We start from the raw sequence: 16845 nt of genomic DNA on the forward strand, positions 1-16845 counted from the left end.
GACTCAGAGTAAAAATAATTAAATATGTTAATAATTATCAGGGCCCCCTTTGATTAAAACAAATAAAGCTTGTGATGTGTAAGCAAGGAGGAATTTGTGGCTTTGCAGGGCTCATCTCACAGCCAGGAGCTGACAGCAAAAGCAGATCTGGTGCCTGGGGGCAGGCTGAGTGCACCCCAGCAGTGACACCCAGTCTCAAGGGTGGTCAGGGTCCTGCTGTAGCAGCTGCTCCCATCCTTGATCCCAAGGCACTGTCTTAAGGCCAGAGATAAAGCAGGGGAGTGCAGGTGTGATATCTCCACATCTCAGCACAACCAAGTGGGAGACCTGCTAGGTTTCGGTTAACTGGTCCTGGAACCAGCATCATATGAATTGCTGAGGGAAGGTGGGAAGCAATTTTGGAAGGGGAAGAAAACGTTAAATATTAAATGTTAAAACAATTAACTGCACCTTGAACCATGTTTTTTCAGGAGCTCTGATCAGTGGAGGAAGGCACCTCTGAAGGGAGATTTAGGTCTCACGTGGATTTAGTTGGACTTCTGAGGTGCCCAGAGGAATGCTAGGTTCATGGCTTAGATGGTGGCTTCAGTGCAGTGATTGTCAGGTGAAGCAGTGTCATGAAAGAACTCTTCTGGTCTAACCCTTGCCAAAAAACTGGTGCTGCTTGAGATGAGACATAGGGACACTGTACTGAGCTTGGAAGGCAGCTGCAAAGCACTTCAGCAGAGATGGGCACACCCAGACAAACAGCCCCTGTGGTCCTTGCTCCATGTGGGGCACTTGGAGCCAAAGACAGCACCTGCACCCACTGGTTCTCATGGACAGCATTGCTCTGCGTCACATTCTGGAGATCTGCACCTGTGGCCAAGAGAGGAGATGGTGTTGGGGTGGTGCTCTCAGAGGAGAGTGTGGAGCTCCTCTCCTGTGCTGGAATGTGGCCAGACCAGGCAGGCTGCAGGGCACTCATAGCAGAGTCTGGAGGTGCTTTTCAAGGCTGTTTTGATCTCTCAAGTGTACAGGGTGATAAGAATCAGCATCCCACAATACTGGAAGGGCCTCTATAGACAAAGCAAAACATGCCTGTGAGGCAGGAGGGTGAGTTCAAGTCCTATCACACCTGAGATCTGTGATGCTCTTGGGAAAGAATACCACAGCTTCCTGGTAGGGTGTGTTCTGCACACAGTGCTTGCATGGCACCACAATAAACTAACTCCACAGCCATGCAGACTGCCAGCAGCAGGAGAGGATCCATCTGCCTCAGCTTCACCACAGGAAGGCAAACTCTCAGCTGAGTGGAGCTGCAGCCATTGCATGAGCAAATATGGCATCCCAGGGTAGAAATGCTTTTTGTATCCCAAAGTATTTTTAATCCCAGGACGGAGCTCATGTGAAACACATGATCCAAACTGTCTTCTCTGCATGTGCTGTCCTCCCTGTTCATGAGCAGATGCAGATTTTCTTGCTGGAATGCACCCCCTCTGTGGCAGTCAGTGAGAACACAGCAAAGCACTGCAATCACTGGGGAGAAGAAGCAAGAAGAAAAACCAGCTCTGCCTCAAGCCAAGGAGGAACCTGAGGATATTCAGTGCATTCCCCTGTCAGAATTCAGGACATCCCTCTGGCTGTCCTGGATTGCCCAAACCCCTGCCAGGGGGCTCAGAGACCTTGGCACAGAGCCCAAGACACCTGTGATTTGATTATGACCCATGGAAAAAATACCAACCTTATATGAGGATCTGCAAGCCACGGAAGTCTAAGTAGAATAATAGTTAGTATGTCACGGGGTGAAAAATAGATTTTTGGTGTTTTTAGAATGGGGGTTCAGGAGGCAAGATGGAGGAATCTGAGTGTGTCCAGCCTTTCTCCTACTTCTTCTTGGCCTCCATCTTCTGCTGTGATGCTGGCGCTTTTAGATTGGTTTAGAGTAGAAGCTCACTGTCTAACACAGGTGATAGGTATTGGGAAGTAATTGTAAATATTGTACACGTTGTTTTTAGTATAAAAAAAATAACACCACCCTGGGGGCAGGCAGAGTGCCTCTGTCTGGCCTACTGAACAGACCTTAGAGAGGAGAAAGAATTTTATGGATAATAAACAATAAACAACCTTGAGAATGAGACCAGAAGAGTTCTGACACCTTCCTCAACCCCTGGGCTGGGGAAAGAGACTTTCTAACACATCTCGGGGTCACTCTGACCAGCAGAAGTCCCAAGATCCCCCCTCCCTGGAAGTCAGCCAGGGCCCTGCACCTATCACACCTTTGCAAGCCCAAAAGAGACCCAAAGACAGAGAGCAAAGAACACTACTCACAAACAGCAGACAGCTCCCCAACCTTTTCTTTAGCACTAGTGGAAATGGGGCATGCAGAGGGAGCGCAGCCACCACCACCATCTCCTGCCACATGGTCTGTATCTGTTAGCTTGCATCCTGCTGCCTCACTAATAAAACAAGCAATATCCTTGAAGTGCTTTCCTGGGGGATGAGGCGTAAAATGCATTTGGATTTAGTTTATTTTTTTAAGTCCTGTTTAAGAAAAAGAGAGGAAAGGGATCCCTGCAAGGGGTGCAGTTGCTAACATGAGAGCACAACATGCTTGACTGCATTTTCCTCTCCCATGGTACCTCACTGACCCCCTGGAAGGCAAAACAAAAAGGTGATGCAGCTAAAGCGTGTATAAAGCAGCAGCTCCTTAACATGTGGTAGTAGTTATGCAGCTGGGGAGTGGACACATATTTTGGGAAGATACACAGCCAGAGTGTAGCTAGCTGCGAGCTGACATCCAGGGTAACTGCGCCACCCCATGGATCCCACAGTCAGTCCCAAAGCTGGGTGCTCATGGTGTGACTCCTTTTCATTCAGAAGCATCTGCACAGCCGCCTCTGAGGAAAGCTGTAGCAGCTTTATTCATTGTAGTGAATAAACACTCATTTCAGAGTGATTTTCTCCTGAATTTGTCTTCGAACAAGACTGCAACCTGGTCTTGAACACTTCAAGGGATTGGACAGTCACAGCTTCTCTGGGAAACCTATGCCAGGGCCTTACCCCCTTTGCAGTCAGGAATTTTTTCGCAATATCCCACCCCATCTTCACAAAATCCCACCTAATGGCTCCCTCTGGCAGAGGGAAGCCATTCTGTCTTGTCCTGTCCTTCCAAGTTCTTCTCCAGAGTCCCTCTCCAGCTCTCCTGGAGCACCTTCAGGCCCTGGCAGGGGGTCTAAGATCTCCCTGGAGCCTTCTCTTCTCCAGGCTGAGCATCCCCAGCTCTCCTAGCCTGTCTCCAGCCCTTGGAGCATCTTCATAACTTCCTCTGCACTTGCTCCTGCAGCTTCCCATCTGTCTGATGCTGTCTGATGCTGGGGGCCTCTCTTTTTCTCCTGGTACTCGCCTGGCTTCAGCAAGCACTGCTGTTCAGTGGGAGCTGAATGCTGGGCTCTGATGTCATGTTAGAGCTGCCTGGGTGTGACAGCTGCTCTTACAGAAGCAAAATTCAGCTTTGGGAAAGAGATTTTTCCTGCTTTCTTTGGAAATGCTGTCCCAGGAATCACCAGGTAAGCTCTTCGGATCAAGTCAGTTTATCAAAAGAGTGGGTTACTTGCAGTTTGGAAATCTCATCTCTGGTTTGACCCAAATACAACACAGAAAATGTGAACAGAACACTTCCAAAGCATAAATGTAGCTTTACCTGTGTACAAACTCTTCACAAGGCAAAGGAGGAACTGGCTGGTGAAACAACTAAAATGCCACCAAAGGAACCTATTTCAGGATATTTGAGAAGCCATTTGAAAACTTTACTCAAAATCTTTTCTGCATCCCTGCCTTTCCCATCCACTACGGATACGATCTCCCACTTTGAATTCCATGGTTCCTCCTGGAATGATGAACTAGGGACGGTTGTAAAGCAGAGAGGAGTGAGTGACTTCTCACCTGCTGCCAAACTCCTTGACTTCATGCTTTGAGCAAAGTCATGATATGCAAGGTGTCCTTGGAAAGCTGGGAACATCAGCCTCAAGTAAAAGTGATCCAATAAATGCTGTTCTGCTTTTTCTTCATTCCTCCCCTGACAGCTTTAGGATTAAGTTCCTAAATACACTTAATATGCATTAAGCAAGAGAACTGAACTGTCCTGGATTGCCAAGCAAATAGTATTCTATTTGCCATCTGTGTGGCAGTTGTCTTCTGTTCATTGGGCAGTTTTCCTTATCTCTTCCACAACCACTCCTTCCTCTGGGGGGGACATCTGCTGATAACAGGCTATTGAATGTCACTGCATGACTGATAAGAACTACAGCATCCTGTTGTGAGATGCTCTGCCTGGAGGGAGGAGCCAAGCATTCCTACCCAGATATAATCTGGAGATTCTGGAACACCAGCACGGCTTCTCCACTGGATTCCCAGAGGAGCAGCTGCCTCTTCCACTGGATCTTCATAGGAACACTACACCCTTTTCTACAGGATCCCTGCTCCAGCAGAACCACACCTGACACTCCAGGAGCACTGCAGCCACAATTCCAATTGGACTGCTACCAACACCCTGACCAACAGGGTGTCAGGTTGTGTTCTGACTTTGTCAGTGTTGTTTTGTATTACTGCATTGCTTATTTTATTTTTTTATTTTCTTGCCTAATAAAGAACTATTATTCCTGCTCCCATAGCTTTGCCTGAGAGCCCCCCTTAATTTCAAATGTATAATAATTCAGAGGGAGGGGGGTTACATTTTCCATTTCAGGGGAGGCTCCTGCCTTCCTTAGCAGACACCTGTCTTTTCAAACCAAGACATGAACAAACACATAAAGACTGTGACCTCTGCAGCTCATCTTAGCAGCACATCTTCTAAGGTAGATATTTAAGCATCGCAGTTGTCCAGCAAAAATAGACATTGCTAAAGTCTGTCCCCTGGTCTGATGGCCAGATGAGATGCAAGGTTCTATACCTTTATTATTAATCTCTGTTTCTTTACAGAACAGGTTGGTCATGTCCATTCTCATCACCAGGAAGACTGTTGGGCCTGTACAACTACAGGACTGTTTGGGACTGTCCAAAGCTGTTCCAGAGACCTTGCATAAAATTTAACTGTACAGTCAGCTGCAACCTGTGCTGGTTATTAGTATGGATGTAGCCAGGGAGTTTTATTTACTTGAAAGAACAATGGTGCCACAGCCTCATCAGTGAACACTAGTCAGATCTTACTACAGGAATGAGGGTCAAGGGGTCAGATTGAGCTCAAGATGTTGCCTAGAAGCAAAGATAGACAAAGAGAGAAACGAAAATCTAATTGGTATTATTATTTATGAGGAGGAGAATGAAGATGTTTTTTAAAAAATCCTCAGTTTCATGTCTTTTTATGTTGTGCTTATGGCCTTCTCTGTCAATATACCAGGCATTCAAATATCCTGCACAATGCCTATCAGCATCTGTCTGGAATGAGCTACAGAATGGATGAGCTGACAGGGACTAGAAAAGTGTGTCACATTGCCACTTGAGTTCCAGCTCTTTGCTCTAATTTAATGAAGCAATGAGCCAATTCAGTGTCTTCATGCCTATGGCTGTAACATCCTGCCTCTATCCATGATCAAAGGAGTCCAGGCACCACAGGCTTTGGAGCACGTTGTAAGAACCCCTAAATGAAAGTCAATGAGCTGGACAATGAATTAGATCAAATTAGATAATGAAGCTAGACTCAACCAGACTTCAAATGGAGGAAAATCCCCATGTAACTCCTCTTAAGTGCTAAGGGCATTATCAGTTTTCTAGAAAAAAGCACAGATAAAGCCATTTAATTCCGTGGATAAAATCAGAGATTTAAGGGTTTTGTATGGTGTTTAACTATTTGATTCCTGGAAACAGTCTCAATGCTGCAGCATGATTTGCACATCAAACCTTACTAGTTTTCTTGCTTGCTGTGCCACAGGAGCTCATGCAGTGCAGTGTCATCTCTGTCCCCTGGGACTTGTAAGCATCTCAATGTCACAAACTCTTTGGGTCACTATTGCTATTCTCTGCTTTAAGACAGTGAAACTGAGGAGTGAAAATGTTCAGTTCATGTTTCAATTACCTTACCTGCAGAGTGGGAATGTTTTCAGTGTTTTTGTTTCATTACCTTGCCTGCAGAGTGGGAAAGTATTCCTTTGCAATTCAGAACAGCACCCAGTCCTATACCAAGTTTTGCCACTGACTCAAGTCATAATAAAGAAGGCAAGGAGAATAAATGTGAAAGGCAGAAAAGGGATTTGCACTCAAACACACATCAGTTTTAGGCACAGCTTTTCCCTTAATGGGAGCACGTAAAGAGAGGAGATATCCACACATCCTCCCATTCCCAGCTCTGTTATTTGGGATGCCATATCAGGCTTGGGGAGCAGCCCAAGCTCTGGATCCCATCTTCTAGTCCAGCAGCTACTGGTATTGCCCTTAGGCTGAGTCTGCTGTCATATTTTTTCAGAAGATATGTTGTCCATTTTTGTCAGTCCTAGAATTTATATCACACATTTGTTTGTCAAAGCCCCACCTATCCTGCACAGCACTTCCTTTCTGATAATTGCTACTGAGATACAGAACTGTTTCATGGAAAGGGGAGAAAACTCTCACCATTGTCTTGAGGAAAGTCTGTTAAAACATGAACTCTGATATTTTCTCCCAAGCTCCTCCCTAGCAATAGGCTACTGAGCATCCCTGGAATTTCCTTGCATTTGGACACTGTCCTGGACTGTCATGCGAAACATACTGAGATTGGGAAGGTGCCATTTGGTGTTGAAAGATTCTCAGTTCTGTCGAGAATTAATGGAAACACAGAGTGGTGAGCTGCTCTTAGTCTTCAGCACCTGTGCATATGAGATCCAAGGAGAACAAATTCCCTGGAAATGAGCAAAGAGACCATCAGGGATGTGAGCTATGGAAGACAAAATATTAAAGTAGAAAACAAGTGCTTGAAAAAAGGATCAGTGATGGATGACAGCAAGAGTCTTATTCCCACTGTGACACTTGAAAAAAGGAGGCAGGTGAGAAGGTTCTCACTGTCTCTTTGTGTTAAGAAGTATTATTAAGAAAAAACACTCCCTAAGAAATTAAAAGTTACAAGCAGGTTTTGTCACAGCTTGATTTCTACTTTGGTCTCTGCTGCTCACCAGGGAGAGCAGCTCATCCCCTGCTCTGTGTGGTCAGCAGGACATCTAGTGGCAGAATAACATTGAAATACACAGGAGAAAATACTGGACTCTGAAGGTTTGCTTCGTTTTCTGGACAGCTCGATTCTCACCTTCTTTCTACCACACATAAAAAGGACTGGTTGAGAGCTCAAGGATATATTTTGAACTGATCAGTTGAAAAAATGTATTGAAATTATGCTTTCCTGTATCTTCCAAACTGCAGCTTTACGGAGATGAAACACTACTATAACTGTGGTTCCTGCCTGTCCTCAGTCTACCAAGCCACTGTTCACCCTGACTCTCTTCTTTTTGAGGAGTTGGACATATCACTATTGTGTCTGGTTCTGGTTATGTTTTTTGTCCACCTGTGAAGGGTTCTATATGTCATTGCTGCTGGGCTGATTGATGTGATCCTGTTATACAGCTCATAAGAATTTTTTTTTTTTCATCTGTTCTTTCCAAAAAAAAAATTTTAAGAGCTTTTTGTATTTTGGCTTTGATGGCACTGGATTTTGCTTAAAGACTCACATTACCTGTTATGTTGAATAATCTTTCACTAGACTAGTTTGCTCCAAACCCTGGCCAGGCACACTTCCAGGGATGGGGCAGTCACAGCTTCTCTGGGCAACCTGTGCCAGGGCCTCAACACCCTCACAGCCAAGCATTTCTTCCTAATCTCAATCTACCCTTCTCCAGTTTAAAGTAATTTCCTCTTGTCCTATCAGGTTTACAATTTAACTTACCTTCATTAAAATCTGTAGTGCTTACTCTGCATTTATACTACAGTCACAGACAATGGTAAATCCACTGAATGCTGCAAATGAACGATGTGAACACTGTCTAGGACTAGGTAGTCTAACTCCAGGTAGGAATTCTCACTTTTATGACTTTGCAGGGTTCACAAAAGACCTTTGGGCAACAATGGGAGATTGTTGCTGCAATAGCAGGATAGTTGCTCAAACAAGAGGTGGCTGTGGCCCAAATTATAATGGGTATTTAGCAATGTTCAGTACTATGACTAAAGTAAGGAAATCTCTACTCATCACCTTGTCTGTGGTACCCAACTACATCCATGGTCCTCCCTCAACTCATTTGCAACTGAAAACCAGTAAACTGCTGGCTCAGGTTGGAAAAGTCAAATTTAAGCTTTGAAGTCAATTAGGCATCACAAAGTAAAACACTGAAACACCTAATCACCCACTGGTTGAGCCAAAGAGACAGCTAAAACATTCCAAAATATTTGGAATCAGATATTTAATGTGATTCCATGTAGTTGTGGAACATTAAAAAGTTCAGAAGAATCAATAGAAAAAGAAATATGAGGGAGGTTTTAAATTACCCTTTCAACTTAAGTAGTGAGATTTTAGCAGTGATTTTTTTCTGGTAGTCATGTTTTCTGCTGGAGTAATTCCAACATTTTAAGTTGCAAAGAGAAAGACCACTTTTACTAGCAGTGCCCACATCAAATCCATTAACCAAACCAATGAAGACCACTTTTAAATTGTCTGCAACCTTTCAGCTGTGCATATAGATGCTCTGCTGAATACCTTGGTCCTCTCACTATCATTCCTCTTCCTCTCATTTTGACTTGTCACATCCAGTAGGGATAGTCTCCTCCACCTCCAACCACAACTGCAGACAAGGAGACACAGAAAGTCTGCCAAACATCAGCTGTGCTAGCAAAAGAGAACCAGCTCTCATAGGGAAGAGGGGGTATCACCCAGAAGAATGTGGAGAGGATGTTCACCTTAGAAGGGGCTGCTGCTGTTCCCTCCCCTGATCTCCTGTGCAGGACAGACTGCAAATCCTGCAGAGAGCAGCAAACAGCACCCACTCTCCCTGGCCTGCAGGAACCTCGAGGCAGGACACTGCTGGAGTGAGCCACAGCCTCCCTCCATCCACCAATGCCTCTGCACCCAACTGGAGTACTGTGCTACAGAAAAATATCTCATTTCACTCTGAAGCCTTCACATGATAAAGAATCCATCCTGCTTTCTAATGACCTGCTCTAGTGCTAATTAATCACCCTGTTGACAGCAACCATCTTCCACCCTGAACATTCCTGCCCTCCCTGTCAAACCCTTGTCTCCAAGCCTGTTAACTCCTGGAGTCCTTCTGTCAGAAACTGAAATGTTATGATTTATGGCTGTGATAGATGAGTAATGCAATGATTGACTCTCACAATTAACAGAAAAATATCACATATATAGGTTAAGAAAAGTTTTATAGGTTTATAGTTACATTGTACCCCTTCGTGTGGTTATCAAGGGACAGCTGGGTTGGGACATCTAGGAGGGCTGGCTTGTCATTATGGTGACATCTGACCTCCAATCAGGATTTGAGAAAGAGATCTCCATCATTGGACAGCGAAGAAGGGGTTGATAGACAGAACTTTGGGAGGAGTTAAAGAGTTTAAAAGGGATAACCTCCATTGTGAGGGGGCTGAGCACATGGTGGGGAAAATCTTTTGCTCCCAGTGCCGTAACCTTTTTTCTTTATTCAGTCTTCTTTTGCACTTTTGATAAGGTTTAATAAACCTTCCTAAACTATGAAAAGTGAGTAACTATTTCTCACATGGCCAAAACACTTTTAGGAAAGACTCTTGCCTATCATAGCAACAGTCTATTATAGCAAAACTATAACAAAAGCTGCATGGAAGACCACCACACCCTGAATCAGCCTTCTGACTGAGGCCCTGGACTGCAAGTTGATGGAGATAAGATAAAATTATTCAAGTCTGGGCTGGGGGAGATCACGGGAGGACCAAGCCTAGCATTTTGGGGTGGAGATGACAGCCACAGCCATAGCTATCTGCTGCCCAGTTTGCACAGACCCTCACACCAAAGCAGGGAGGAAGAGAAGTTTTGGGTGTGTGGTGAAAAAGCCTTTTATTCCGTTTTATTCCCCTTTGCCCTGGGGGAAGGGAATTGAAGTTTCTTTTCAGGGGACTATTCTGCTAGGTGAAGTCTAATGAGGTTAACATCCCAACAGACTGGGAATAGTACAGAAGATACACAAAAGATAACAACATTTACTGACCACTAACATCAACTCCAAACATCACACCTGGCATGGTTGGAGACACCTAGTCTGGGAAAAAAAAGATAGGAATGAGAACCTAGTTGGCATCAGAGGTGAAGAAATCCATATCCAATAGGAAACCAAATACTAAGAACTGCACAATTTGGGACCAATGACCAATGAATTTCTACAGGTTTTGACTGTGTGAAATATATGAAAAATCTAATAAAATCCATGTGTGATGAAATTATTTTCTCTGCACTACCCGAGCACTGTGTGGATGAAATTATTTCTGTTGCATATCCTGGCCAGAATGAAGTAATGCCTTGATTCTCTAACACTAACAATGTTGTTGGAGAGTTGCTTGGTTTTCCCACAGTTTCCTTGACAATGAGACATCGCTGGGACATTTGGATTAATGCAAAGAAGGTGGCTGTTATTTATATGCAGGTGGCTCTCTGCAAATAACTCCACAGGGCCATCCTGAAGGCTGCCAAGCAGCAATTTAGCATAGTCTGTGTTTGCACAGAAGGACCTCAGTGACCTGGAAAGCACAGAAGGAGGAAATGTTTTCTCCCTTACATACTATGGGCTGTGTACATTCAGCATCCTTCCTCAGCAGCTGCACTTGATAAATGTCATCAGCAGCCTGAGGGTCCTTTAGGGCTGCCAGTGTCCAGAATGATTCTAAAGCAACCATGCAGGGACAAAACCCCTGCACCAGAATCACACTGGTCACACTACAATGGGTCCTTACATGACTGGGCTGCAAGATTGAATTCTTCAGAATAAAACCAATTTCAGCCTCTTATTGGGAATCAGCAAGTCTAGTGATCTAGCCTTCAGTAAGCTATTTCGTACTAGTACATGCAACATATTTAAAAGCTAAAATAATCCTAATATGCCTGACTTTTCAGTAGGAAACAAAAGTAAATTAATTACACTGCTTGTCTGCTAGAATATACTAAATTGCCAGACAGAAATGGTGACAACAGTTTTGCACACTCTCACATTTACTGTTCTCCAACTTCATATTTTCAGCCCACTTTCTAAAAGGAAAACGATTTTTTAAACTCTTTAAATGTTTTGGGCTATTTGTCTGAACTTACCAAGATTCCACTAGAATCTTTGAACCAACTGCCCAATTTCATACAAATATGGGGAGGAAAGATGGGTCCTGCAGAGCCACAAGAGACAGAGACTCTGAAGTTCATCTTGCTAGAGCACACAGCTGGATATGGGCTTACCCTTTAACAGACAGAGACACAACACAGGTGAGCTCCCCTTGGAAACACGAGTGAAGATGAAATGAAGCTGCTTTGGCTCTGCTAATCCCAAAGCAACACAATTCTCCTGTCACACCAGCAGTCCCCACCTCAGTTCCCACTCCCTACCCCAATCCTGTGCGATCACAGTGACAAAGGGGCACTTTGCAAAAGAACGAAGAGAATTGCCAGTAATTTTTCATCCATAATGGGATACAGGCAAAGTTTATTCCTAAAAGTAAAAGTAAATAAACTCAGGAAATAGCCACAGGTGACTTTATAATGCTGAATTGTATCCCCATTTGTCAGAAGCAATGACTGATCAACATGTGAACTGAGAAGCAAAGGTTACTTTGTAGACAAATAAAATGGAGAACTGTTGGACTGAATTTGGGAAGGGAGTATGAAAACATGTAAAGTAGAAAAAAATACAGCACATGTAATATCTAATAGCCAAAATGTAGTACAGTCTGATTTTCCTATTCTCCAATCCACCATTAAAATGAGTGGATTATCAAAAAGGCAAACTTTGAAATTGCTTGGAAAGATTTAAGTTTCCTAGTATCTACAGAAAGCCACCTGGGGAATGAAATTAAATACTAAGGTAGCTAAACAAGTATAGCCCCAGTGCTCTATTCAGATGCTGAAGTTTGTTCCTGAATGAAATTTTCAAAGTCTGTGCTCTTTCTTGCCTTTGACTACATTGCAGTCAAGCTCCTTTTTTTTCCAGCTTGCACTTTTCAAGCTCCTTTCAAGCTCCAGAGAGCAGTAGTGCTAAACAATTTCAAACACATACAGCCTTTCAGTAGGTCTCCAAAATGGGAAATGTAAAACACAGGCAGCTAAGAACACTGACATTCAAAATGCATGACCTCAGAGGGCAGCAAGTTGGGCACAAAACTATGGGGCATGCAGGCACAGAAAACTAGCACCTAGATGTGGAAAAAGACCTGTCCTCCTTGCAGCTTTCTGCATATCAGTCAGCTGTGGAAGAAAAGAAGACCAGTGAGACTTGAAGGACCACACCAGCAAGGTGTTCAGGAGTTTATGCATACCTTGGGGAAGCAAATAGGAGAGAAAATGTCTGTGTCTACATTTTCAGCACTTTTTTTTTCCTTGAAGTTTCCCAAGACGAATGTTGTACTCTCAGATGGAAAACCGCATCCACGTTCTGCAGTATTGTCCTGCCTGAAGAGTGCAAAGAATCAGGACTGACACCACTGCAGGTGGAGATGAAGAAGAGCAGGACTCCATTTTTGTTCTGGTACAGAATTTACAGAGCTTCCAGCATCACACTGCCAATGAAATGGTGTCCTTGACCTCTCTCACGTATCTCCCCATCCCTCTCCCTCTTTCCTAATGACCCAAATCCATTTCCAGTAGTTCCCAAGTATGTTTCCTTCATCAAGATAGAAAGGCTTACTGTACAGAAGTGTCTGTGTACAGTAGGAGCTTCCAGGAAATGCTTACGTAGGAAACAGCTATGAAGACTGAAGTGGTGTTCCAGGAGTAAGACTGGAACAAAAAAACCCCAAGGTCCTGGTGAGTTCTCTTCCTCAGTCTCTGTGTCCTGGTGACAACAGATTCTGCAGACTCCTGGCTATCAGAATCTACTTGCTAAGAAATCACCTTCAGGTTTGGAGGTCATGCATGTTTTGGGGTATTCTCTTGCTGATCTATAGGTTCTTCCAGAGGCAAGGAAAGACCCTCCTTTGCCAAGATCCTCAGATGTTTGCTGGCTGAAGAGGTGACAAGCTGAATTTTCACTCTAACGGTGGTGTGTGGTCCCAGCAGTCTACAGCTCCATCTGTAGACTGCCACAGATGATGAGAGACTCCACGGTCCCCTCTTGAGTGAAAAAGATGCCATGAGACACCTGAAACTATTGGCAGACGCACTGAGCTGCCTCCAGCACTGGCTTTCACAGGAATCTCCATTTTTAAATGTAAATCAGTGTTTCTTAGCACCATTTAATAAAGCTGAAGCTGCCACAGGCCCCTCTCTTGGGTGCCCTAAGGGAAGCCTGGGCTCCAGCAGGGACTCCATGTGCCAGGCTGAGAGCATGGTATCATAGCAAGAATCCAAGTAGGCACCTATATAAAATAACTGGTTTTGAAAAACATCTTTTAATTAGATGTTTTCATCTTTTTTATTAGTGTTGCTAATACATCTAATGCTATGTATGCTAATAACATATTTTTTATTAGTGTTGCTCTTTGGAGCCTGTGGCCATGAGGGTTTGAGGAAGGTCTGTAGAGTGCTTGGGTGGCCTTGGGGGATAATAACAGCCATCATCTACTCTGTACCTCAAATTCTACAATTAGAAAACAAATTTCTTCCCAGGATATTTATGTCAGCTAACATGCATGGGGGGCAGGGGGCATTGGGAGCAACTCAAGAATATCCTTTACTCTTAAGATCCCATGAGCAGTCACATGGCCAGTTTACTCACTGATATATTTAACTTTGGGACAATACAAAACAGAGGAATAGGGGATTACAGGGACATCCACTCTGTCACTGCTGCTTCTCAATCTCCCTGAACAAACTGCTCTAGTACTCACATTGACTGCAAGGACACTTCCAAGGATAATTCTTGCCAGCTTAAACAGAAGACCCATTGGCATGGTTTTAGAAAAAGCAAGTTTGCTGCAGGAAAATAAATAATTAGAAACACTGCACAATATGGCAAAAACCAAATTAACAATTACTGTGTCACAGAACATGCACACTGAATTCTATTTAACAGTGTTATTTTTCAAAGTAAAGAAACCTTATAAAGAGCATGCACATGTTTTGAAACTACGTGTTTAAAACTTCCAACCCCCCCCCTTTTTTTTTTTTTTTTTTTTTTTTTGCTGATGTCTCAGTAATTACATTTAGGCAAAATGTTGGGGAGATCCCTATTCCTTCCTGGAACTGTTTTCCTTAGGGAAAGTAGAGAGCACTACAGGTCTGGAGATGACAGAATGTTAAGCTTCTTTGGGACAACACCTATTTTTATTCTAGGTTAGTGGCTGTTTCTTGAAACATGCAATAAAGAGATTTATTTTCCTCTGTTTAAGAGTAATTGGGATGTTTCTGGCCATTCTGAGATTTTGCAGTATTGCACAGAAAGTGATTGTGGAAGACAGAATAGTTGCACCTAGAATCCATAAGTGGTTCTGCTCCTCCACTTCTTTACAGCACAACCTTGGCACCTGAACAAGTGGATATAGGATTTCTGAAGACAATGACAGAAATAACACTATAAGAGACAAAATGATATATACTCTTTTTCAAAGTATCAATACTGGTTTCTAGCAGGAATTCTGTGCATGGGAAAAGGAAATACATTTTGTCTATTAAAACAAGCATTGTTTTCACAGAGCACAACAGGCTGAGCAGCTATGGAAGTCTTCTTTCAATAAAAATTAAATCTGAGCAGCAATACTTACACTAATTGTAACAGACCAATTACTTCATTGCACAGATTGTGCAAAAATGCCAGGTCAAACTAAGGTAAACACCTCACATACAACTTGGAAATATACGCTGCCCTGCATTGACAGACTATTTAAAAACTGTAATTCCCTGTCTCCAGAATCTGTTCAACAAAACAGAATCCAAGTTTATCTTCAGTGATTGTTTCATTTTCAGACACATTTTTATCACTCTCAGACCTGCTGTAGCAAAATTGTGTAACTGGATTACACTACAGTTGCATTCTTTCTGGGCACCCCTAGAAATCACATGGGAAACACTGTAGTTTCAGTAAATTGTTCTCCTCCACAGAAACCGCTCCTGTTGAAGAGGCACCTATCATTGCAACCTGCTATGCCTTTGCTCCTCCACATCACAGACCAATCACAGAATCCCAGAATGACCTGGGTAGGAAGGGACCTTATAGACCATCTCAATCCACCCCCCTGGCCTTGGGCAGGGACACCAGCCATTAGACCAGGTTGCTCCAACCTGTGTCCCACCTGGCCCTGGACACTTCCAGGGATGGGGCAGCCACAGCTCCTGTGGGCAACCTGTGCCAGTGTTTTACCACCCACAGAGACAAGAATTTCCCCCAGCATCTAATCCTAATCTCCCTTCTTTTAGTTTTCAGCATCCTACCAAATCATCACTATTCAGACTAACTCCTATAGGTATCAAAAAATCAAGAGATTCCTCACCTAACAGGACAAATCAAATTGTAATAAATCAGGAGCTCAGGAGCTCCAGATTTATTACAGACAAGCTAAATATCTCTGTGAAAGGCAGTTCAAAACCAAAACATTGAGCCAGCTATTTAACAACGCTTATCACAAGCATGTGTCTTCAGCTGAGCTCCAGCAGACACTTAGTAACTTTAGCAGTTTTACTGCACTTCCCTTCTTCAATTTGTCTCAGTGCACTGGTTAGAAAGGCCTCATTAACCCAGTCAGAAAGCAGTCTTCAGCTCTTTTGGCCAATTTTGTGGTACTGGATACAAATTTTCCTTCTCTGATTGCCTGAAGGCTCGTCCAACCTGACTTTACTAACAGAGGGCTCACGACCTCTGATGTCATGACCACCATGTTGCTGTGTTTAGCAGGGGAACTCACAACTCCAAGATGGGAGATATTTTTTTATTTATTAAAATTGTAATTGAGATAATCTTTAAAAAGAGCCAATTTTCCATATGACTTTTAATTTTAAAATGGTTTATTTATAGCATTAACCAAGATTTGGCAGCAATTTTCATATATTGAGGGGAACAGAGAAAGCTATTAGCTGAAATACTTTTTACTATTGAGACAAGAATTGCACTAACATGAAAGTATGTCAGAAAGCATATACAAATACTGCTGGAAAGAAAATGTTTAGAAAAGGTGGGGTTTTTTCCAAATTTGATCTTATTATTTTGGCTACATTAGAGCACTACAAACTCATATTCTTTAGAATCATTCAATTTGCTGTTTGCTGGGGGCCTTTTTCACTGCAGCTGCAAAGTACATAAAAGTACTGCAATTTCCCACCTACCCCCAACATAAGGACATGAACTTGGTAATGGGACTGGAGCCCCTCCCATATGGAGACAGGACAAGAAAGTCAGGGCTGTTCAGCCTGGAGAATTCAGCCTGGAGAAGAGAAAGATGTCTGGAGACCTCACAGGGCCTTCCAGTATTTGAAGGGGCTACAGGGAAGCTGTAGAGGGACTCTGCATCAGGAACTGTAGTGACAGGACAAGGGAGAATGGCTTTTAGCCAAAAGAGGGAAATTTTCCATTAGATAGCAGAGGAAATCCTTGGCTTTGAGAGCAGTGAGGCCCTGGCACAGGGTGCTCAGAGAAGCTGTGGATACCTCATTCCTGGAAGCATTCAAGGCCAGGTTGGATGGGGCTTGGAGCAGCCAGCTCTAGTGGAAGGTGTCCCTGCCCATGGCAGGGGGTTGGAAATGGATGTGCT

This window comes from Ammospiza caudacuta, chromosome 2 (assembly GCF_027887145.1).
Source record: "Ammospiza caudacuta isolate bAmmCau1 chromosome 2, bAmmCau1.pri, whole genome shotgun sequence".
Taxonomy (NCBI): Eukaryota; Metazoa; Chordata; class Aves; order Passeriformes; family Passerellidae; genus Ammospiza; species Ammospiza caudacuta.